The 24,674-nt window shown below is 41.1% G+C and overlaps 1 protein-coding gene and 14 non-coding genes across 15 annotated transcripts in view; all 15 read left to right on the forward strand.

Annotated features, from left to right (window-relative positions):
• The window catches only part of LOC144687635 (synergin gamma-like), a 450,053-nt gene that overhangs the window by 231,162 nt on the left and 194,217 nt on the right, over window positions 1-24,674 (forward strand). The gene's annotated exons all lie outside the window — the stretch shown is intronic.
• Window positions 1,103-1,209, forward strand: LOC144688085 (U6 spliceosomal RNA). The gene has a single exon (XR_013578294.1). It is a non-coding gene; the product is annotated as a U6 spliceosomal RNA (small nuclear RNA).
• Window positions 2,867-2,973, forward strand: LOC144688133 (U6 spliceosomal RNA). The gene has a single exon (XR_013578340.1). It is a non-coding gene; the product is annotated as a U6 spliceosomal RNA (small nuclear RNA).
• LOC144688086 (U6 spliceosomal RNA) lies at window positions 4,629-4,735 on the forward strand. Its single transcript, XR_013578295.1, has one exon. It is a non-coding gene; the product is annotated as a U6 spliceosomal RNA (small nuclear RNA).
• On the forward strand, window positions 6,393-6,499 carry LOC144688134 (U6 spliceosomal RNA). The gene has a single exon (XR_013578341.1). It is a non-coding gene; the product is annotated as a U6 spliceosomal RNA (small nuclear RNA).
• Window positions 8,157-8,263, forward strand: LOC144688087 (U6 spliceosomal RNA). The gene has a single exon (XR_013578296.1). It is a non-coding gene; the product is annotated as a U6 spliceosomal RNA (small nuclear RNA).
• LOC144688135 (U6 spliceosomal RNA) lies at window positions 9,921-10,027 on the forward strand. Its single transcript, XR_013578342.1, has one exon. It is a non-coding gene; the product is annotated as a U6 spliceosomal RNA (small nuclear RNA).
• Window positions 11,683-11,789, forward strand: LOC144688088 (U6 spliceosomal RNA). The gene has a single exon (XR_013578297.1). It is a non-coding gene; the product is annotated as a U6 spliceosomal RNA (small nuclear RNA).
• LOC144688136 (U6 spliceosomal RNA) lies at window positions 13,447-13,553 on the forward strand. The gene has a single exon (XR_013578343.1). It is a non-coding gene; the product is annotated as a U6 spliceosomal RNA (small nuclear RNA).
• Window positions 15,207-15,313, forward strand: LOC144688062 (U6 spliceosomal RNA). The gene has a single exon (XR_013578271.1). It is a non-coding gene; the product is annotated as a U6 spliceosomal RNA (small nuclear RNA).
• Window positions 16,971-17,077, forward strand: LOC144688137 (U6 spliceosomal RNA). Its single transcript, XR_013578344.1, has one exon. It is a non-coding gene; the product is annotated as a U6 spliceosomal RNA (small nuclear RNA).
• Window positions 18,733-18,839, forward strand: LOC144688063 (U6 spliceosomal RNA). The gene has a single exon (XR_013578272.1). It is a non-coding gene; the product is annotated as a U6 spliceosomal RNA (small nuclear RNA).
• LOC144688064 (U6 spliceosomal RNA) lies at window positions 20,497-20,603 on the forward strand. Its single transcript, XR_013578273.1, has one exon. It is a non-coding gene; the product is annotated as a U6 spliceosomal RNA (small nuclear RNA).
• LOC144688096 (U6 spliceosomal RNA) lies at window positions 22,260-22,366 on the forward strand. Its single transcript, XR_013578305.1, has one exon. It is a non-coding gene; the product is annotated as a U6 spliceosomal RNA (small nuclear RNA).
• Window positions 24,023-24,129, forward strand: LOC144688089 (U6 spliceosomal RNA). The gene has a single exon (XR_013578298.1). It is a non-coding gene; the product is annotated as a U6 spliceosomal RNA (small nuclear RNA).

Consider the following 24,674-nt stretch of genomic DNA (forward strand, 5'->3'; position numbering starts at 1 on the left):
AAATACTGGAAAATCTGAACTGGTCTGTCAGAATCTGTGGTGAGAGAAGTCGATTGGAGTTTGCTTCTTCAGAGCAGTTTAACTGAATTGGAAGTGGAGATGAGAGTTTCTCTGTGACAGGTTCAGGGGTACAGTGTGCCTGTGAAGTGATCCAGGAAATGTGAATTGACTTTGTGAGTTGTGTGTGTGTGGGATTATATATAGCTGTTCGACTGAATGGGTACTTTCTGTTAAATGCTGGTCGGATACATTTCCAAAATGTAACTTTAGCTCAGATTTTGTTTAGTACTTTTAAAAGATTTACTTCTTTGAATGATCAAAATGCTTAAAGTCATCTAGTCGACATGATTAATTACAAGGTAAAAGTCCACCGATTAACTGGGACTACTGTCCCAGATGCATTGAAATGTTCATTGGATGAGCAATTTGCTTCAATACTGGTTGATTATGCGGATCATGTCTCCAGCTAAGTAACAAAGTGTGTATCAATCTCTTGTTTTCATGTGTGAGGGCTGTTGTTGAGCTTTTAGCTTTCTATAGGGCTGCGTTCCCTTTCGTGAAGCTGTTGCTATATTTCAGAAAGTCAGTTCTGCTAGCAGCTATGAGATGACCGACATGCAGAATTCTTTGCTGATTCTTGCACCCATGTGCACGCCTCTTGAGTGTGGCTGTAGCTTTGATGACTGACATTGGACAAGACATAGTTGGTAAACGACAAGGTGGTTTCAGCCAAGAGCACTCGTGTGCTAGGTACCCTGGAAATGTTTGACGGGATCCCTTGATGGCCTGTCTGGCTGCATCCTGATGCTGGATGGATTGACTGAGATCACCAGCATGTTCGAAGAGGGAGCTGTGAGTTGGGGAAAGTTGGCGACCAGAATACTTTGCATGGACATGTGCTTTCCTGTCAGTTTGTATGTTTCTAAGGCCCAACATGTAAAAGTCCCATTGTGGTGGTAGCACAATTTGTTTGATGTATTATTGTGTAGCAGACCGTTAATGTACCGTTGAAAAAACTTAACCAGATGAAATGAAGTTAGTGTAACCAAAAAGCATGTTGAATATTGAGCATTAATAAGGCGCTGATACTCAGCGGAGATTCGTGCTCGCTTCGGCAGCACATACACTAAAATTGGAACGATACAGAGAAGATTAGCATGGCCCCTGCGCAAGGATGACACGCAAATTCGTGAAGCGTTCCATATTTTACACTTTCAAAACATTTCACCTTTTGCAGAACATTCACAATTTACCCTGTTTCAAAAACCATCATCACACAATCCAACATCTTTATTCAGCTCCTCCTTTACCTGATTCAATTCAACCTTTTCATTCCACAGATTTATCGAACGTCCAACTTTCTCACTTTGAAATCGGTTACTTGAGATATTTAAAACATTAATTATTTGATACTTATTGATTGACAAAACAGCAAAATATCACAGATGCTGCAAATCTAGAATCAAAACACAAAAGGCTGATAAAACTCAGCAAAGACAAGTCGGCGTGTCGGGAATTCGGTGGGAGAGAAAAGCTCCTGGACAACAACGCCGTGGAGCTAATCCCCAGCAGAGCGTTGTGCTTCGAACAGCACATTCAAATGGATTGACTCCAGTTCAGGAAAGGGTGTAATGTTTGCTGGGAAAGCGAAAATGGGTGTTCATAATGTGCTGGAAGATGTGGAATAAGATTTGGAGAATGGGAGTTGCGTTTGAATCCAAGAAAATAATAAAAGAATAGGAGTTTAACTGAAATAGAAACCGAAGATACTGGAAAATCTGAACTGGTCTGTCAGAATCTGTGGTGAGTGAAGTCGATTGGAGTTTGCTTCTTCAGAGCAGTTTAACTGAATTGGAAGAGGGGATGAGAGTTTCTCTGTGACAGGTTCAGGGGTACAGTGTGACTGTGAAGTGATCCAGGACATGTGAATTGACTTTGTGAGTTGTGTGTGTGTGGGATTAAATATAGCTGTGCGATTGAATGGTTACTTTCAGTTAAATGCTGGTCGGATACAAATCCAAATTGTAAATTTAGCTCAGATTGTTGTTTAGTACTTTTAAAAGATTTACTTCTTTGAATGATCAAAATGCTTTAAGTCATCTAGTCGACATGATTAATTACAAGGTAAAAGTCCACAGATTAACTGGGACTATTGTCCCAGATGTATTGAAAAGATTATTGGATGAGCAATGTGCTTCAATACTGGTTGATTATGCGGATCATGTCTCCAGCTAAGTAACAAAGTGTGTATCAATCTCTTGTTTTCATGTGTGAGGGCTGTTGTTGAGCTTTTCGCTTTCTATAGGGCTGCGTTCCCTTTCGTGAAGCTGTTGCTATATTTCAGAAAGTCAGTTCTGCTGGCAGCTATGAGATGACCGACATGCAGAATTCTTTGCAGATTCTTGCACCCATGTGCACGCCTCTTGAGTAGGGCAGCAGCTTTGATGACTGACATTGGAAAAGACATAGTTGGTAAACGACAAGGTGGTTTCAGCCAAGAGCACTCGTGTGCTAAGTACCCTGGAAATGTTTGACGGGATCCCTTGATGGCCTGTCTGGCTGCATCCTGATGCTGGATGGATTGACTTCACCAACATGTTCGAAGAGGGAGCTGTGAGGTGGGTAAAGTAGGCGACCAGAATACTTTGCATGGACATGTGCTTTCCTGTCAGTGTGTATGTTTGGAAGGCCCAACATGTAAAAGTCCCATTGTGGTGGTAGCACAATTTGTTTGATGTATTATTGTGTAGCAGAACGTTAATGTACCGTTGAAAAAAAAACTTAACCAGAGGAAATGAAGTCAGTGTAACCAAAAAGCATGTTGAATATTGGGCATTAAGAAGGCGCTGATACTCAGCCGTGATTCGTGCTCGCTTCGGCAGCACATACACTAAAATTGGAACGATACAGAGAAGATTAGCATGGCCCATGCGCAAGGATGACACGCAAATTCGAGAAGCGTTCCATATTTTACACTTTCAAAACATCTCACCTTTTGCAGCACATCCACAATTTACCCTGTTTCAAAAACCATCATCACACAATCCAACATCTTTATTCAGCTCCTCCTTTACCTGATTCAGTTCAACCTTTTCATTCCACAGATTTGTCGAACGTCCAGATTTCTCACTTTGAAATCGGGTACTTGAGATATTTAAAACATTAATTATTTGATACTTATTGAATGACAAAAGAGCAAAATATCACAGATGCTGCAAATCTAGAACCAAAACACAAAAGGCTGATAAAACTCAGCAAAGACAAGTCGGCGTGTCGGGAATTCGGTGGGAGAGAAAAGCTCCTGGACAACAAGGCTGTGGAGCAAATCCCCAGCAGAGCGTTGTGCTGGGAACAGCACATTCAAATGGATTGACTCAAGTTCAGGAAAGGGTGTAATGTTTGCCGGAATAGCGAAAATGGGTGTTCATAATGTGCTGGAAGATGTGGAATAAGATTTGGAGAATGGAAGTTGCGTTTTAATCCAAGAAAATAATAAAAGAATAGGAGTTTAAGTGAAATAGAAACCGAAAATACTGGAAAATCTGAACTGGTCTGTCAGAATCTGTGGTGAGAGAAGTCGATTGGAGTTTGCTTCTTCAGAGCAGTTTAACTGAATTGGAAGTGGAGATGAGAGTTTCTCTGTGACAGGTTCAGGGGTACAGTGTGCCTGTGAAGTGATCCAGGAAATGTGAATTGACTTTGTGAGTTGTGTGTGTGTGGGATTATATATAGCTGTTCGACTGAATGGGTACTTTCTGTTAAATGCTGGTCGGATACATTTCCAAAATGTAACTTTAGCTCAGATTTTGTTTAGTACTTTTAAAAGATTTACTTCTTTGAATGATCAAAATGCTTAAAGTCATCTAGTCGACATGATTAATTACAAGGTAAAAGTCCACCGATTAACTGGGACTACTGTCCCAGATGCATTGAAATGTTCATTGGATGAGCAATTTGCTTCAATACTGGTTGATTATGCGGATCATGTCTCCAGCTAAGTAACAAAGTGTGTATCAATCTCTTGTTTTCATGTGTGAGGGCTGTTGTTGAGCTTTTAGCTTTCTATAGGGCTGCGTTCCCTTTCGTGAAGCTGTTGCTATATTTCAGAAAGTCAGTTCTGCTAGCAGCTATGAGATGACCGACATGCAGAATTCTTTGCTGATTCTTGCACCCATGTGCACGCCTCTTGAGTAGGGCAGCAGCTTTGATGACTGACATTGGAAAAGACATAGTTGGTAAACGACAAGGTGGTTTCAGCCAAGAGCACCCGTGTGCTAAGTACCCTGGAAATGTTTGACGGGATCCCTTGATGGCCTGTCTGGCTGCATCCTGATGCTGGATGGATTGACTTCACCAACATGTTCGAAGAGGGAGCTGTGAGGTGGGTAAAGTAGGCGAGCAGAATGTTTTGCATGGACATGTGCTTTACTGTCAGTGTGTATGTTTGGAAGGCCCAACATGTAAAAGTCCCATTGTGGTGGTAGCACAATTTGTTTGATGTATTATTCCGTAGCAGAACGTTAATGTACCGTTGAACAAAATCTTAACCAGAGGAAATGAAGTTAGTGTAACCAAAAAGCATGTTGAATATTGAGCATTAATAAGGCGCTGATACTCAGCGGAGATTCGTGCTCGCTTCGGCAGCACATACACTAAAATTGGAACGATACAGAGAAGATTAGCATGGCCCCTGCGCAAGGATGACACGCAAATTCGTGAAGCGTTCCATATTTTACACTTTCAAAACATTTCACCTTTTGCAGAACATTCACAATTTACCCTGTTTCAAAAACCATCATCACACAATCCAACATCTTTATTCAGCTCCTCCTTTACCTGATTCAATTCAACCTTTTCATTCCACAGATTTATCGAACGTCCAACTTTCTCACTTTGAAATCGGTTACTTGAGATATTTAAAACATTAATTATTTGATACTTATTGATTGACAAAACAGCAAAATATCACAGATGCTGCAAATCTAGAATCAAAACACAAAAGGCTGATAAAACTCAGCAAAGACAAGTCGGCGTGTCGGGAATTCGGTGGGAGAGAAAAGCTCCTGGACAACAACGCCGTGGAGCTAATCCCCAGCAGAGCGTTGTGCTTCGAACAGCACATTCAAATGGATTGACTCCAGTTCAGGAAAGGGTGTAATGTTTGCTGGGAAAGCGAAAATGGGTGTTCATAATGTGCTGGAAGATGTGGAATAAGATTTGGAGAATGGGAGTTGCGTTTGAATCCAAGAAAATAATAAAAGAATAGGAGTTTAACTGAAATAGAAACCGAAGATACTGGAAAATCTGAACTGGTCTGTCAGAATCTGTGGTGAGTGAAGTCGATTGGAGTTTGCTTCTTCAGAGCAGTTTAACTGAATTGGAAGAGGGGATGAGAGTTTCTCTGTGACAGGTTCAGGGGTACAGTGTGACTGTGAAGTGATCCAGGACATGTGAATTGACTTTGTGAGTTGTGTGTGTGTGGGATTAAATATAGCTGTGCGATTGAATGGTTACTTTCAGTTAAATGCTGGTCGGATACAAATCCAAATTGTAAATTTAGCTCAGATTGTTGTTTAGTACTTTTAAAAGATTTACTTCTTTGAATGATCAAAATGCTTTAAGTCATCTAGTCGACATGATTAATTACAAGGTAAAAGTCCACAGATTAACTGGGACTATTGTCCCAGATGTATTGAAAAGATTATTGGATGAGCAATGTGCTTCAATACTGGTTGATTATGCGGATCATGTCTCCAGCTAAGTAACAAAGTGTGTATCAATCTCTTGTTTTCATGTGTGAGGGCTGTTGTTGAGCTTTTCGCTTTCTATAGGGCTGCGTTCCCTTTCGTGAAGCTGTTGCTATATTTCAGAAAGTCAGTTCTGCTGGCAGCTATGAGATGACCGACATGCAGAATTCTTTGCAGATTCTTGCACCCATGTGCACGCCTCTTGAGTAGGGCAGCAGCTTTGATGACTGACATTGGAAAAGACATAGTTGGTAAACGACAAGGTGGTTTCAGCCAAGAGCACTCGTGTGCTAAGTACCCTGGAAATGTTTGACGGGATCCCTTGATGGCCTGTCTGGCTGCATCCTGATGCTGGATGGATTGACTTCACCAACATGTTCGAAGAGGGAGCTGTGAGGTGGGTAAAGTAGGCGACCAGAATACTTTGCATGGACATGTGCTTTCCTGTCAGTGTGTATGTTTGGAAGGCCCAACATGTAAAAGTCCCATTGTGGTGGTAGCACAATTTGTTTGATGTATTATTGTGTAGCAGAACGTTAATGTACCGTTGAAAAAAAAACTTAACCAGAGGAAATGAAGTCAGTGTAACCAAAAAGCATGTTGAATATTGGGCATTAAGAAGGCGCTGATACTCAGCCGTGATTCGTGCTCGCTTCGGCAGCACATACACTAAAATTGGAACGATACAGAGAAGATTAGCATGGCCCATGCGCAAGGATGACACGCAAATTCGAGAAGCGTTCCATATTTTACACTTTCAAAACATCTCACCTTTTGCAGCACATCCACAATTTACCCTGTTTCAAAAACCATCATCACACAATCCAACATCTTTATTCAGCTCCTCCTTTACCTGATTCAGTTCAACCTTTTCATTCCACAGATTTGTCGAACGTCCAGATTTCTCACTTTGAAATCGGGTACTTGAGATATTTAAAACATTAATTATTTGATACTTATTGAATGACAAAAGAGCAAAATATCACAGATGCTGCAAATCTAGAACCAAAACACAAAAGGCTGATAAAACTCAGCAAAGACAAGTCGGCGTGTCGGGAATTCGGTGGGAGAGAAAAGCTCCTGGACAACAAGGCTGTGGAGCAAATCCCCAGCAGAGCGTTGTGCTGGGAACAGCACATTCAAATGGATTGACTCAAGTTCAGGAAAGGGTGTAATGTTTGCCGGAATAGCGAAAATGGGTGTTCATAATGTGCTGGAAGATGTGGAATAAGATTTGGAGAATGGAAGTTGCGTTTTAATCCAAGAAAATAATAAAAGAATAGGAGTTTAAGTGAAATAGAAACCGAAAATACTGGAAAATCTGAACTGGTCTGTCAGAATCTGTGGTGAGAGAAGTCGATTGGAGTTTGCTTCTTCAGAGCAGTTTAACTGAATTGGAAGTGGAGATGAGAGTTTCTCTGTGACAGGTTCAGGGGTACAGTGTGCCTGTGAAGTGATCCAGGAAATGTGAATTGACTTTGTGAGTTGTGTGTGTGTGGGATTATATATAGCTGTTCGACTGAATGGGTACTTTCTGTTAAATGCTGGTCGGATACATTTCCAAAATGTAACTTTAGCTCAGATTTTGTTTAGTACTTTTAAAAGATTTACTTCTTTGAATGATCAAAATGCTTAAAGTCATCTAGTCGACATGATTAATTACAAGGTAAAAGTCCACCGATTAACTGGGACTACTGTCCCAGATGCATTGAAATGTTCATTGGATGAGCAATTTGCTTCAATACTGGTTGATTATGCGGATCATGTCTCCAGCTAAGTAACAAAGTGTGTATCAATCTCTTGTTTTCATGTGTGAGGGCTGTTGTTGAGCTTTTAGCTTTCTATAGGGCTGCGTTCCCTTTCGTGAAGCTGTTGCTATATTTCAGAAAGTCAGTTCTGCTAGCAGCTATGAGATGACCGACATGCAGAATTCTTTGCTGATTCTTGCACCCATGTGCACGCCTCTTGAGTGTGGCTGTAGCTTTGATGACTGACATTGGACAAGACATAGTTGGTAAACGACAAGGTGGTTTCAGCCAAGAGCACTCGTGTGCTAGGTACCCTGGAAATGTTTGACGGGATCCCTTGATGGCCTGTCTGGCTGCATCCTGATGCTGGATGGATTGACTGAGATCACCAGCATGTTCGAAGAGGGAGCTGTGAGTTGGGGAAAGTTGGCGACCAGAATACTTTGCATGGACATGTGCTTTCCTGTCAGTTTGTATGTTTCTAAGGCCCAACATGTAAAAGTCCCATTGTGGTGGTAGCACAATTTGTTTGATGTATTATTGTGTAGCAGACCGTTAATGTACCGTTGAAAAAACTTAACCAGATGAAATGAAGTTAGTGTAACCAAAAAGCATGTTGAATATTGAGCATTAATAAGGCGCTGATACTCAGCGGAGATTCGTGCTCGCTTCGGCAGCACATACACTAAAATTGGAACGATACAGAGAAGATTAGCATGGCCCCTGCGCAAGGATGACACGCAAATTCGTGAAGCGTTCCATATTTTACACTTTCAAAACATTTCACCTTTTGCAGAACATTCACAATTTACCCTGTTTCAAAAACCATCATCACACAATCCAACATCTTTATTCAGCTCCTCCTTTACCTGATTCAATTCAACCTTTTCATTCCACAGATTTATCGAACGTCCAACTTTCTCACTTTGAAATCGGTTACTTGAGATATTTAAAACATTAATTATTTGATACTTATTGATTGACAAAACAGCAAAATATCACAGATGCTGCAAATCTAGAATCAAAACACAAAAGGCTGATAAAACTCAGCAAAGACAAGTCGGCGTGTCGGGAATTCGGTGGGAGAGAAAAGCTCCTGGACAACAACGCCGTGGAGCTAATCCCCAGCAGAGCGTTGTGCTTCGAACAGCACATTCAAATGGATTGACTCCAGTTCAGGAAAGGGTGTAATGTTTGCTGGGAAAGCGAAAATGGGTGTTCATAATGTGCTGGAAGATGTGGAATAAGATTTGGAGAATGGGAGTTGCGTTTGAATCCAAGAAAATAATAAAAGAATAGGAGTTTAACTGAAATAGAAACCGAAGATACTGGAAAATCTGAACTGGTCTGTCAGAATCTGTGGTGAGTGAAGTCGATTGGAGTTTGCTTCTTCAGAGCAGTTTAACTGAATTGGAAGAGGGGATGAGAGTTTCTCTGTGACAGGTTCAGGGGTACAGTGTGACTGTGAAGTGATCCAGGACATGTGAATTGACTTTGTGAGTTGTGTGTGTGTGGGATTAAATATAGCTGTGCGATTGAATGGTTACTTTCAGTTAAATGCTGGTCGGATACAAATCCAAATTGTAAATTTAGCTCAGATTGTTGTTTAGTACTTTTAAAAGATTTACTTCTTTGAATGATCAAAATGCTTTAAGTCATCTAGTCGACATGATTAATTACAAGGTAAAAGTCCACAGATTAACTGGGACTATTGTCCCAGATGTATTGAAAAGATTATTGGATGAGCAATGTGCTTCAATACTGGTTGATTATGCGGATCATGTCTCCAGCTAAGTAACAAAGTGTGTATCAATCTCTTGTTTTCATGTGTGAGGGCTGTTGTTGAGCTTTTCGCTTTCTATAGGGCTGCGTTCCCTTTCGTGAAGCTGTTGCTATATTTCAGAAAGTCAGTTCTGCTGGCAGCTATGAGATGACCGACATGCAGAATTCTTTGCAGATTCTTGCACCCATGTGCACGCCTCTTGAGTAGGGCAGCAGCTTTGATGACTGACATTGGAAAAGACATAGTTGGTAAACGACAAGGTGGTTTCAGCCAAGAGCACTCGTGTGCTAAGTACCCTGGAAATGTTTGACGGGATCCCTTGATGGCCTGTCTGGCTGCATCCTGATGCTGGATGGATTGACTTCACCAACATGTTCGAAGAGGGAGCTGTGAGGTGGGTAAAGTAGGCGACCAGAATACTTTGCATGGACATGTGCTTTCCTGTCAGTGTGTATGTTTGGAAGGCCCAACATGTAAAAGTCCCATTGTGGTGGTAGCACAATTTGTTTGATGTATTATTGTGTAGCAGAACGTTAATGTACCGTTGAAAAAAAAACTTAACCAGAGGAAATGAAGTCAGTGTAACCAAAAAGCATGTTGAATATTGGGCATTAAGAAGGCGCTGATACTCAGCCGTGATTCGTGCTCGCTTCGGCAGCACATACACTAAAATTGGAACGATACAGAGAAGATTAGCATGGCCCATGCGCAAGGATGACACGCAAATTCGAGAAGCGTTCCATATTTTACACTTTCAAAACATCTCACCTTTTGCAGCACATCCACAATTTACCCTGTTTCAAAAACCATCATCACACAATCCAACATCTTTATTCAGCTCCTCCTTTACCTGATTCAGTTCAACCTTTTCATTCCACAGATTTGTCGAACGTCCAGATTTCTCACTTTGAAATCGGGTACTTGAGATATTTAAAACATTAATTATTTGATACTTATTGAATGACAAAAGAGCAAAATATCACAGATGCTGCAAATCTAGAACCAAAACACAAAAGGCTGATAAAACTCAGCAAAGACAAGTCGGCGTGTCGGGAATTCGGTGGGAGAGAAAAGCTCCTGGACAACAAGGCTGTGGAGCAAATCCCCAGCAGAGCGTTGTGCTGGGAACAGCACATTCAAATGGATTGACTCAAGTTCAGGAAAGGGTGTAATGTTTGCCGGAATAGCGAAAATGGGTGTTCATAATGTGCTGGAAGATGTGGAATAAGATTTGGAGAATGGAAGTTGCGTTTTAATCCAAGAAAATAATAAAAGAATAGGAGTTTAAGTGAAATAGAAACCGAAAATACTGGAAAATCTGAACTGGTCTGTCAGAATCTGTGGTGAGAGAAGTCGATTGGAGTTTGCTTCTTCAGAGCAGTTTAACTGAATTGGAAGTGGAGATGAGAGTTTCTCTGTGACAGGTTCAGGGGTACAGTGTGCCTGTGAAGTGATCCAGGAAATGTGAATTGACTTTGTGAGTTGTGTGTGTGTGGGATTATATATAGCTGTTCGACTGAATGGGTACTTTCTGTTAAATGCTGGTCGGATACATTTCCAAAATGTAACTTTAGCTCAGATTTTGTTTAGTACTTTTAAAAGATTTACTTCTTTGAATGATCAAAATGCTTAAAGTCATCTAGTCGACATGATTAATTACAAGGTAAAAGTCCACCGATTAACTGGGACTACTGTCCCAGATGCATTGAAATGTTCATTGGATGAGCAATTTGCTTCAATACTGGTTGATTATGCGGATCATGTCTCCAGCTAAGTAACAAAGTGTGTATCAATCTCTTGTTTTCATGTGTGAGGGCTGTTGTTGAGCTTTTAGCTTTCTATAGGGCTGCGTTCCCTTTCGTGAAGCTGTTGCTATATTTCAGAAAGTCAGTTCTGCTAGCAGCTATGAGATGACCGACATGCAGAATTCTTTGCTGATTCTTGCACCCATGTGCACGCCTCTTGAGTAGGGCAGCAGCTTTGATGACTGACATTGGAAAAGACATAGTTGGTAAACGACAAGGTGGTTTCAGCCAAGAGCACCCGTGTGCTAAGTACCCTGGAAATGTTTGACGGGATCCCTTGATGGCCTGTCTGGCTGCATCCTGATGCTGGATGGATTGACTTCACCAACATGTTCGAAGAGGGAGCTGTGAGGTGGGTAAAGTAGGCGAGCAGAATGTTTTGCATGGACATGTGCTTTACTGTCAGTGTGTATGTTTGGAAGGCCCAACATGTAAAAGTCCCATTGTGGTGGTAGCACAATTTGTTTGATGTATTATTCCGTAGCAGAACGTTAATGTACCGTTGAACAAAATCTTAACCAGAGGAAATGAAGTTAGTGTAACCAAAAAGCATGTTGAATATTGAGCATTAATAAGGCGCTGATACTCAGCGGAGATTCGTGCTCGCTTCGGCAGCACATACACTAAAATTGGAACGATACAGAGAAGATTAGCATGGCCCCTGCGCAAGGATGACACGCAAATTCGTGAAGCGTTCCATATTTTACACTTTCAAAACATTTCACCTTTTGCAGAACATTCACAATTTACCCTGTTTCAAAAACCATCATCACACAATCCAACATCTTTATTCAGCTCCTCCTTTACCTGATTCAATTCAACCTTTTCATTCCACAGATTTATCGAACGTCCAACTTTCTCACTTTGAAATCGGTTACTTGAGATATTTAAAACATTAATTATTTGATACTTATTGATTGACAAAACAGCAAAATATCACAGATGCTGCAAATCTAGAATCAAAACACAAAAGGCTGATAAAACTCAGCAAAGACAAGTCGGCGTGTCGGGAATTCGGTGGGAGAGAAAAGCTCCTGGACAACAACGCCGTGGAGCTAATCCCCAGCAGAGCGTTGTGCTTCGAACAGCACATTCAAATGGATTGACTCCAGTTCAGGAAAGGGTGTAATGTTTGCTGGGAAAGCGAAAATGGGTGTTCATAATGTGCTGGAAGATGTGGAATAAGATTTGGAGAATGGGAGTTGCGTTTGAATCCAAGAAAATAATAAAAGAATAGGAGTTTAACTGAAATAGAAACCGAAGATACTGGAAAATCTGAACTGGTCTGTCAGAATCTGTGGTGAGTGAAGTCGATTGGAGTTTGCTTCTTCAGAGCAGTTTAACTGAATTGGAAGAGGGGATGAGAGTTTCTCTGTGACAGGTTCAGGGGTACAGTGTGACTGTGAAGTGATCCAGGACATGTGAATTGACTTTGTGAGTTGTGTGTGTGTGGGATTAAATATAGCTGTGCGATTGAATGGTTACTTTCAGTTAAATGCTGGTCGGATACAAATCCAAATTGTAAATTTAGCTCAGATTGTTGTTTAGTACTTTTAAAAGATTTACTTCTTTGAATGATCAAAATGCTTTAAGTCATCTAGTCGACATGATTAATTACAAGGTAAAAGTCCACAGATTAACTGGGACTATTGTCCCAGATGTATTGAAAAGATTATTGGATGAGCAATGTGCTTCAATACTGGTTGATTATGCGGATCATGTCTCCAGCTAAGTAACAAAGTGTGTATCAATCTCTTGTTTTCATGTGTGAGGGCTGTTGTTGAGCTTTTCGCTTTCTATAGGGCTGCGTTCCCTTTCGTGAAGCTGTTGCTATATTTCAGAAAGTCAGTTCTGCTGGCAGCTATGAGATGACCGACATGCAGAATTCTTTGCAGATTCTTGCACCCATGTGCACGCCTCTTGAGTAGGGCAGCAGCTTTGATGACTGACATTGGAAAAGACATAGTTGGTAAACGACAAGGTGGTTTCAGCCAAGAGCACTCGTGTGCTAAGTACCCTGGAAATGTTTGACGGGATCCCTTGATGGCCTGTCTGGCTGCATCCTGATGCTGGATGGATTGACTTCACCAACATGTTCGAAGAGGGAGCTGTGAGGTGGGTAAAGTAGGCGACCAGAATACTTTGCATGGACATGTGCTTTCCTGTCAGTGTGTATGTTTGGAAGGCCCAACATGTAAAAGTCCCATTGTGGTGGTAGCACAATTTGTTTGATGTATTATTGTGTAGCAGAACGTTAATGTACCGTTGAAAAAAAAACTTAACCAGAGGAAATGAAGTCAGTGTAACCAAAAAGCATGTTGAATATTGGGCATTAAGAAGGCGCTGATACTCAGCCGTGATTCGTGCTCGCTTCGGCAGCACATACACTAAAATTGGAACGATACAGAGAAGATTAGCATGGCCCATGCGCAAGGATGACACGCAAATTCGAGAAGCGTTCCATATTTTACACTTTCAAAACATCTCACCTTTTGCAGCACATCCACAATTTACCCTGTTTCAAAAACCATCATCACACAATCCAACATCTTTATTCAGCTCCTCCTTTACCTGATTCAGTTCAACCTTTTCATTCCACAGATTTGTCGAACGTCCAGATTTCTCACTTTGAAATCGGGTACTTGAGATATTTAAAACATTAATTATTTGATACTTATTGAATGACAAAAGAGCAAAATATCACAGATGCTGCAAATCTAGAACCAAAACACAAAAGGCTGATAAAACTCAGCAAAGACAAGTCGGCGTGTCGGGAATTCGGTGGGAGAGAAAAGCTCCTGGACAACAAGGCTGTGGAGCAAATCCCCAGCAGAGCGTTGTGCTGGGAACAGCACATTCAAATGGATTGACTCAAGTTCAGGAAAGGGTGTAATGTTTGCCGGAATAGCGAAAATGGGTGTTCATAATGTGCTGGAAGATGTGGAATAAGATTTGGAGAATGGAAGTTGCGTTTTAATCCAAGAAAATAATAAAAGAATAGGAGTTTAAGTGAAATAGAAACCGAAAATACTGGAAAATCTGAACTGGTCTGTCAGAATCTGTGGTGAGAGAAGTCGATTGGAGTTTGCTTCTTCAGAGCAGTTTAACTGAATTGGAAGTGGAGATGAGAGTTTCTCTGTGACAGGTTCAGGGGTACAGTGTGCCTGTGAAGTGATCCAGGAAATGTGAATTGACTTTGTGAGTTGTGTGTGTGTGGGATTATATATAGCTGTTCGACTGAATGGGTACTTTCTGTTAAATGCTGGTCGGATACATTTCCAAAATGTAACTTTAGCTCAGATTTTGTTTAGTACTTTTAAAAGATTTACTTCTTTGAATGATCAAAATGCTTAAAGTCATCTAGTCGACATGATTAATTACAAGGTAAAAGTCCACCGATTAACTGGGACTACTGTCCCAGATGCATTGAAATGTTCATTGGATGAGCAATTTGCTTCAATACTGGTTGATTATGCGGATCATGTCTCCAGCTAAGTAACAAAGTGTGTATCAATCTCTTGTTTTCATGTGTGAGGGCTGTTGTTGAGCTTTTAGCTTTCTATAGGGCTGCGTTCCCTTTCGTGAAGCTGTTGCTATATTTCAGAAAGTCAGTTCTGCTAGCAGCTATGAGATGACCGACATGCAGAATTCTTTGCTGATTCTTGCACCCATGTGCACGCCTCTTGAGTAGGGCAGCAGCTTTGATGACTGACATTGGAAAAGACATAGTTGGTAAACGACAAGGTGGTTTCAGCCAAGAGCACCCGTGTGCTAAGTACCCTGGAAATGTTTGACGGGATCCCTTGATGGCCTGTCTGGCTGCATCCTGATGCTGGATGGATTGACTTCACCAACATGTTCGAAGAGGGAGCTGTGAGGTGGGTAAAGTAGGCGAGCAGAATGTTTTGCATGGACATGTGCTTTCCTGTCAGTTTGTATGTTTCTAAGGCCCAACATGTAAAAGTCCCATTGTGGTGGTAGCACAATTTGTTTGATGTATTATTGTGTAGCAGACCGTTAATGTACCGTTGAAAAAACTTAACCAGATGAAATGAAGTTAGTGTAACCAAAAAGCATGTTGAATATTGAGCATTAATAAGGCGCTGATACTCAGCGGTGATTCGTGCTCGCTTCGGCAGCACATACACTAAAATTGGAACGATACAGAGAAGATTAGCATGGCCCCTGCGCAAGGATGACACGCAAATTCGTGAAGCGTTCCATATTTTACACTTTCAAAACATTTCACCTTTTGCAGAACATTCACAATTTACCCTGTTTCAAAAACCATCATCACACAATCCAACATCTTTATTCAGCTCCTCCTTTACCTGATTCAATTCAACCTTTTCATTCCACAGATTTATCGAACGTCCAACTTTCTCACTTTGAAATCGGTTACTTGAGATATTTAAAACATTAATTATTTGATACTTATTGATTGACAAAACAGCAAAATATCACAGATGCTGCAAATCTAGAATCAAAACACAAAAGGCTGATAAAACTCAGCAAAGACAAGTCGGCGTGTCGGGAATTCGGTGGGAGAGAAAAGCTCCTGGACAACAACGCCGTGGAGCTAATCCCCAGCAGAGCGTTGTGCTTCGAACAGCACATTCAAATGGATTGACTCCAGTTCAGGAAAGGGTGTAATGTTTGCTGGGAAAGCGAAAATGGGTGTTCATAATGTGCTGGAAGATGTGGAATAAGATTTGGAGAATGGGAGTTGCGTTTGAATCCAAGAAAATAATAAAAGAATAGGAGTTTAACTGAAATAGAAACCGAAGATACTGGAAAATCTGAACTGGTCTGTCAGAATCTGTGGTGAGTGAAGTCGATTGGAGTTTGCTTCTTCAGAGCAGTTTAACTGAATTGGAAGAGGGGATGAGAGTTTCTCTGTGACAGGTTCAGGGGTACAGTGTGACTGTGAAGTGATCCAGGACATGTGAATTGACTTTGTGAGTTGTGTGTGTGTGGGATTAAATATAGCTGTGCGATTGAATGGTTACTTTCAGTTAAATGCTGGTCGGATACAAATCCAAATTGTAAATTTAGCTCAGATTGTTGTTTAGTACTTTTAAAAGATTTACTTCTTTGAATGATCAAAATGCTTTAAGTCATCTAGTCGACATGATTAATTACAAGGTAAAAGTCCACAGATTAACTGGGACTATTGTCCCAGATGTATTGAAAAGATTATTGGATGAGCAATGTGCTTCAATACTGGTTGATTATGCGGATCATGTCTCCAGCTAAGTAACAAAGTGTGTATCAATCTCTTGTTTTCATGTGTGAGGGCTGTTGTTGAGCTTTTCGCTTTCTATAGGGCTGCGTTCCCTTTCGTGAAGCTGTTGCTATATTTCAGAAAGTCAGTTCTGCTGGCAGCTATGAGATGACCGACATGCAGAATTCTTTGCAGATTCTTGCACCCATGTGCACGCCTCTTGAGTAGGGCAGCAGCTTTGATGACTGACATTGGAAAAGACATAGTTGGTAAACGACAAGGTGGTTTCAGCCAAGAGCACTCGTGTGCTAAGTACCCTGGAAATGTTTGACGGGATCCCTTGATGGCCTGTCTGGCTGCATCCTGATGCTGGATGGATTGACTTCACCAACATGTTCGAAGAGGGAGCTGTGAGGTGGGTAAAGTAGGCGACCAGAATACTTTGCATGGACATGTGCTTTCCTGTCAGTGTGTATGTTTGGAAGGCCCAACATGTAAAAGTCCCATTGTGGTGGTAGCACAATTTGTTTGATGTATTATTGTGTAGCAGAACGTTAATGTACCGTTGAAAAAAAAACTTAACCAGAGGAAATGAAGTCAGTGTAACCAAAAAGCATGTTGAATATTGGGCATTAAGAAGGCGCTGATACTCAGCCGTGATTCGTGCTCGCTTCGGCAGCACATACACTAAAATTGGAACGATACAGAGAAGATTAGCATGGCCCATGCGCAAGGATGACACGCAAATTCGAGAAGCGTTCCATATTTTACACTTTCAAAACATCTCACCTTTTGCAGCACATCCACAATTTACCCTGTTTCAAAAACCATCATCACACAATCCAACATCTTTATTCAGCTCCTCCTTTACCTGATTCAGTTCAACCTTTTCATTCCACAGATTTGTCGAACGTCCAGATTTCTCACTTTGAAATCGGGTACTTGAGATATTTAAAACATTAATTATTTGATACTTATTGAATGACAAAAGAGCAAAATATCACAGATGCTGCAAATCTAGAACCAAAACACAAAAGGCTGATAAAACTCAGCAAAGACAAGTCGGCGTGTCGGGAATTCGGTGGGAGAGAAAAGCTCCTGGACAACAAGGCTGTGGAGCAAATCCCCAGCAGAGCGTTGTGCTGGGAACAGCACATTCAAATGGATTGACTCAAGTTCAGGAAAGGGTGTAATGTTTGCCGGAATAGCGAAAATGGGTGTTCATAATGTGCTGGAAGATGTGGAATAAGATTTGGAGAATGGAAGTTGCGTTTTAATCCAAGAAAATAATAAAAGAATAGGAGTTTAAGTGAAATAGAAACCGAAAATACTGGAAAATCTGAACTGGTCTGTCAGAATCTGTGGTGAGAGAAGTCGATTGGAGTTTGCTTCTTCAGAGCAGTTTAACTGAATTGGAAGTGGAGATGAGAGTTTCTCTGTGACAGGTTCAGGGGTACAGTGTGCCTGTGAAGTGATCCAGGAAATGTGAATTGACTTTGTGAGTTGTGTGTGTGTGGGATTATATATAGCTGTTCGACTGAATGGGTACTTTCTGTTAAATGCTGGTCGGATACATTTCCAAAATGTAACTTTAGCTCAGATTTTGTTTAGTACTTTTAAAAGATTTACTTCTTTGAATGATCAAAATGCTTAAAGTCATCTAGTCGACATGATTAATTACAAGGTAAAAGTCCACCGATTAACTGGGACTACTGTCCCAGATGCATTGAAATGTTCATTGGATGAGCAATTTGCTTCAATACTGGTTGATTATGCGGATCATGTCTCCAGCTAAGTAACAAAGTGTGTATCAATCTCTTGTTTTCATGTGTGAGGGCTGTTGTTGAGCTTTTAGCTTTCTATAGGGCTGCGTTCCCTTTCGTGAAGCTGTTGCTATATTTCAGAAAGTCAGTTCTGCTAGCAGCTATGAGATGACCGACATGCAGAATTCTTTGCTGATTCTTGCACCCATGTGCACGCCTCTTGAGTAGGGCAGCAGCTTTGATGACTGACATTGGAAAAGACATAGTTGGTAAACGACAAGGTGGTTTCAGCCAAGAGCACCCGTGTGCTAAGTACCCTGGAAATGTTTGACGGGATCCCTTGATGGCCTGTCTGGCTGCATCCTGATGCTGGATGGATTGACTTCACCAACATGTTCGAAGAGGGAGCTGTGAGGTGGGTAAAGTAGGCGAGCAGAATGTTTTGCATGGACATGTGCTTTACTGTCAGTGTGTATGTTTGGAAGGCCCAACATGTAAAAGTCCCATTGTGGTGGTAGCACAATTTGTTTGATGTATTATTCCGTAGCAGAACGTTAATGTACCGTTGAACAAAATCTTAACCAGAGGAAATGAAGTTAGTGTAACCAAAAAGCATGTTGAATATTGAGCATTAATAAGGCGCTGATACTCAGCGGTGATTCGTGCTCGCTTCGGCAGCACATACACTAAAATTGGAACGATACAGAGAAGATTAGCATGGCCCCTGCGCAAGGATGACACGCAAATTCGTGAAGCGTTCCATATTTTACACTTTCAAAACATCTCACCTTTTGCAGCACATCCACAATTTACCCTGTTTCAAAAACCATCATCACACAATCCAACATCTTTATTCAGCTCCTCCTTTACCTGATTCAGTTCAACCTTTTCATTCCACAGATTTGTCGAACGTCCAGATTTCTCACTTTGAAATCGGGTACTTGAGATATTTAAAACATTAATTATTTGATACTTATTGAATGACAAAAGAGCAAAATATCACAGATGCTGCAAATCTAGAACCAAAACACAAAAAGCTGATAAAACTCAGCAAAGACAAGTCGGCGTGTCGGGAATTCGGTGGGAGAGAAAAGCTCCTGGACAACAACGCTGTGGAACAAATCACCAGTAGAGAGTTGTGCTGGGAACAGCACATTCAAATGGATTGACTCCAGTTCAGGAAAGGGTGTAATGTTTGCCGGAATAGCGAAAATGGGTGTTCATAATGTGCTGGAAAATGTGGAATAAGATTTGGAGAATGGGAGTTGCGTTTTAATTCAAGAAAATAATAAATGAATACGAGTTTAAGTGAAATAGAAACCGAAAATACTGGAAAATCTGAACTGGTCTGTCAGAATCTGTGGTGAGAGAAGTCGATTGGAGTTTGCTTCTTCAGAGCAGTTTAACTGAATTGGAAGTGGAGATGAGAGTTTCTCTGTGAAAGGTTCAGGGGTACAGTGTGCCTGTGAAGTGATCCAGGAAATGTGAATTGACTTTGTGAGTTGTGTGTGTGTGGGATTAAATATAGCTGTTCGACTGAATGGGTACTTTCTGTTAAATGCTGGTCGGATACATTTCCAAAATGTAACTTTAGCTCAGATTTTGTTTAGCACTTTTAAAAGATTTGCTTCTTTGAATGATCAAAATGCTTAAAGTCATCTAGTCGACATGATTAATTACAAGGTAAAAGTCCACCGATTAACTGGGACTACTGTCCCAGATGCATTGAAATGTTCATTGGATGAGCAATTTGCTTCAATACTGGTTGATTATGCGGATCATGTCTCCAGCTAAGTAACAAAGTGTGTATCAATCTCTTGTTTTCATGTGTGAGGGCTGTTGTTGAGCTTTTCGCTTTCTATAGGGCTGCGTTCCCTTTCGTGAAGCTGTTGCTATATTTCAGAAAGTCAGTTCTGCTAGCAGCTATGAGATGACCGACATGCAGAATTCTTTGCTGATTCTTGCACCCATGTGCACGCCTCTTGAGTGTGGCTGTAGCTTTGATGACTGACATTGGACAAGACATAGTTGGTAAACGACAAGGTGGTTTCAGCCAAGAGCACTCGTGTGCTAGGTACCCTGGAAATGTTTGACGGGATCCCTTGATGGCCTGTCTGGCTGCATCCTGATGCTGGATGGATTGACTGAGATCACCAGCATGTTCGAAGAGGGAGCTGTGAGTTGGGGAAAGTTGGCGACCAGAATACTTTGCATGGACATGTGCTTTCCTGTCAGTTTGTATGTTTCTAAGGCCCAACATGTAAAAGTCCCATTGTGGTGGTAGCACAATTTGTTTGATGTATTATTGTGTAGCAGACCGTTAATGTACCGTTGAAAAAACTGAACCAGATGAAATGAAGTTAGTGTAACCAAAAAGCATGTTGAATATTGAGCATTAATAAGGCGCTGATACTCAGCGGTGATTCGTGCTCGCTTCGGCAGCACATACACTAAAATTGGAACGATACAGAGAAGATTAGCATGGCCCCTGCGCAAGGATGACACGCAAATTCGTGAAGCGTTCCATATTTTACACTTTCAAAACATTTCACCTTTTGCAGAACATTCACAATTTACCCTGTTTCAAAAACCATCATCACACAATCCAACATCTTTATTCAGCTCCTCCTTTACCTGATTCAATTCAACCTTTTCATTCCACAGATTTATCGAACGTCCAACTTTCTCACTTTGAAATCGGTTACTTGAGATATTTAAAACATTAATTATTTGATACTTATTGATTGACAAAACAGCAAAATATCACAGATGCTGCAAATCTAGAATCAAAACACAAAAGGCTGATAAAACTCAGCAAAGACAAGTCGGCGTGTCGGGAATTCGGTGGGAGAGAAAAGCTCCTGGACAACAACGCCGTGGAGCTAATCCCCAGCAGAGCGTTGTGCTTCGAACAGCACATTCAAATGGATTGACTCCAGTTCAGGAAAGGGTGTAATGTTTGCTGGGAAAGCGAAAATGGGTGTTCATAATGTGCTGGAAGATGTGGAATAAGATTTGGAGAATGGGAGTTGCGTTTGAATCCAAGAAAATAATAAAAGAATAGGAGTTTAACTGAAATAGAAACCGAAGATACTGGAAAATCTGAACTGGTCTGTCAGAATCTGTGGTGAGTGAAGTCGATTGGAGTTTGCTTCTTCAGAGCAGTTTAACTGAATTGGAAGAGGGGATGAGAGTTTCTCTGTGACAGGTTCAGGGGTACAGTGTGACTGTGAAGTGATCCAGGACATGTGAATTGACTTTGTGAGTTGTGTGTGTGTGGGATTAAATATAGCTGTGCGATTGAATGGTTACTTTCAGTTAAATGCTGGTCGGATACAAATCCAAATTGTAAATTTAGCTCAGATTGTTGTTTAGTACTTTTAAAAGATTTACTTCTTTGAATGATCAAAATGCTTTAAGTCATCTAGTCGACATGATTAATTACAAGGTAAAAGTCCACAGATTAACTGGGACTATTGTCCCAGATGTATTGAAAAGATTATTGGATGAGCAATGTGCTTCAATACTGGTTGATTATGCGGATCATGTCTCCAGCTAAGTAACAAAGTGTGTATCAATCTCTTGTTTTCATGTGTGAGGGCTGTTGTTGAGCTTTTCGCTTTCTATAGGGCTGCGTTCCCTTTCGTGAAGCTGTTGCTATATTTCAGAAAGTCAGTTCTGCTGGCAGCTATGAGATGACCGACATGCAGAATTCTTTGCAGATTCTTGCACCCATGTGCACGCCTCTTGAGTAGGGCAGCATCTTTGATGACTGACATTGGAAAAGACATAGTTGGTAAACGACAAGGTGGTTTCAGCCAAGAGCACTCGTGTGCTAAGTACCCTGGAAATGTTTGACGGGATCCCTTGATGGCCTGTCTGGCTGCATCCTGATGCTGGATGGATTGACTTCACCAACATGTTCGAAGAGGGAGCTGTGAGGTGGGTAAAGTAGGCGACCAGAATACTTTGCATGGACATGTGCTTTCCTGTCAGTGTGTATGTTTGGAAGGCCCAACATGTAAAAGTCCCATTGTGGTGGTAGCACAATTTGTTTGATGTATTATTGTGTAGCAGAACGTTAATGTACCGTTGAAAAAAATCTTAACCAGAGGAAATGAAGTTAGTGTAACCAAAAAGCATGTTGAATATTGAGCATTAATAAGGCGCTGATACTCAGCAGTGATTCGTGCTCGCTTCGGCAGCACATACACTAAAATTGGAACGATACAGAGAAGATTAGCATGGCCCCTGCGCAAGGATGACACGCAAATTCGTGAAGCGTTCCTAATTTTACATTTTCAAAACATTTCACCTTTTGCAGCACATCCACAATTTACCCTGTTTCAAAAACCATCATCACACAATCCAACATCTTTATTCAGCTCCTCCTTTACCTGATTCAGTTCAACCTTTTCATTCCACAGATTTGTCGAACGTCCAGATTTCTCACTTTGAAATCGGGTACTTGAGATATTTAAAACATTAATTATTTGCTACTTATTGAATGACAAAAGAGCAAAATATCACAGATGCTGCAAATCTGGATCCAAAACACAAAAGGCTGATAAAACTCAGCAAAGACAAGTCGGCGTGTCGGGAATTCGGTGGGAGAGAAAAGCTCCTGGACAACAACGCTGTGGACCAAATCTCCAGCAGAGCGTTGTGCTGGGAACAGCACATTCAAATGGATTGACTCCAGTTCAGGAAAGGGTGTAATGTTTGCCGGAATAGCGAAAATGGGTGTTCATAATGTGCTGGAAGATGTGGAATAAGATTTGGAGAATGGGAGTTGCGTTTGAATCCAAGAAAATAATAAAAGAATACGAGTTTAAGTGAAATAGAAACCGAAAATACTGGAAAATCTGAACTGGTCTGTCAGAATCTGTGGTGAGAGAAGTCGATTGGAGTTTGCTTCTTCAGAGCAGTTTCACTGAATTGGAAGTGGAGATGAGAGTTTCTCTGTGACAGGTTCAGGGGTACAGTGTGCCTGTGAAGTGATCCAGGAAATGTGAATTGACTTTGTGAGTTGTTTGTGTGTGGGATTAAATATAGCTGTGCGACTGAATGGCTACTTTCTATTAAATGCTGGTCGGATACAAATCCAAAATGTCACTTTAGCTCAGATTGTTACTTAGTACTTTTAAAAGATTTACTTCTTTGAATGATCAAAATGCTTAAAGTCATCTAGTCGACATGATTAATTACAAGGTAAATGTCCACCGATTAACTGGGACTATTGTCCCAGATGCATTGAAAAGATCATTGGATGAACACTTTGCTTCAATACTGGTTGGTTATGCGGAACATGCCTCCAGCTAAGTAACAAAGTGTGTATCAATCTCTAGTTTTCATGTGTCAGGACTGTTGTTGAGCTTTTCGCTTTCTATAGGGCTGCGTTCCCTTTCGTGAAGCTGTTGCTATATTTCAGAAAGTCAGTTCTGCTGGCAGCTATGAGATGACCGACATGCAGAATTCTTTGCTGATTCTTGCACCCATGTGCACGCTTCTTGAGTGTGGCTGTAGCTTTGATGACTGACATTGGACAAGACATAGTTGGTAAACGACACGGTGGTTTCAGCGAAGAGCACTCGTGTGCTAAGTACCCTGGAAATGTTTGACGGGATCCCTTGATGGCCTGTCCGGCTGCATCCTGATGCTGGATGGATTGACTTCACCAACATGTTCGAAGAGGGAGTTGTGAGGTGGGTAAAGTAGGCGACCAGAATACTTTACATGGACACGTGCTTTCCTGTCAGTGCGTATGTTTGGAAGGCCCAACATGTAAAAGTCCCATTGTGGTGGTAGCACAATTTGTTTGATGTATTATTGTGTAGCAGAACGTTAATGTACCGTTGAAAAAAATCTTACCCAGATGAAATGAAGTCAGTGTCACCAAAAAGCATGTTGAATATTGAGCATTAATAAGGCGCTGATACTCAGCGGAGATTCGTGCTCGCTTCGGCAGCACATACACTAAAATTGGAACGATACAGAGAAGATTAGCATGGCCCCTGCGCAAGGATGACACGCAAATTCGTGAAGCGTTCCATATTTTACACTTTCAAAACATTTCACCTTTTGCAGAACATTCACAATTTACCCTGTTTCAAAAACCATCATCACACAATCCAACATCTTTATTCAGCTCCTCCTTTACCTGATTCAATTCAACCTTTTCATTCCACAGATTTATCGAACGTCCAACTTTCTCACTTTGAAATCGGTTACTTGAGATATTTAAAACATTAATTATTTGATACTTATTGATTGACAAAACAGCAAAATATCACAGATGCTGCAAATCTAGAATCAAAACACAAAAGGCTGATAAAACTCAGCAAAGACAAGTCGGCGTGTCGGGAATTCGGTGGGAGAGAAAAGCTCCTGGACAACAACGCCGTGGAGCTAATCCCCAGCAGAGCGTTGTGCTTCGAACAGCACATTCAAATGGATTGACTCCAGTTCAGGAAAGGGTGTAATGTTTGCTGGGAAAGCGAAAATGGGTGTTCATAATGTGCTGGAAGATGTGGAATAAGATTTGGAGAATGGGAGTTGCGTTTGAATCCAAGAAAATAATAAAAGAATAGGAGTTTAACTGAAA

Source organism: Cetorhinus maximus, chromosome 12 (assembly GCF_964194155.1).
Source record: "Cetorhinus maximus chromosome 12, sCetMax3.hap1.1, whole genome shotgun sequence".
In the NCBI taxonomy this organism is placed as follows: Eukaryota; Metazoa; Chordata; class Chondrichthyes; order Lamniformes; family Cetorhinidae; genus Cetorhinus; species Cetorhinus maximus.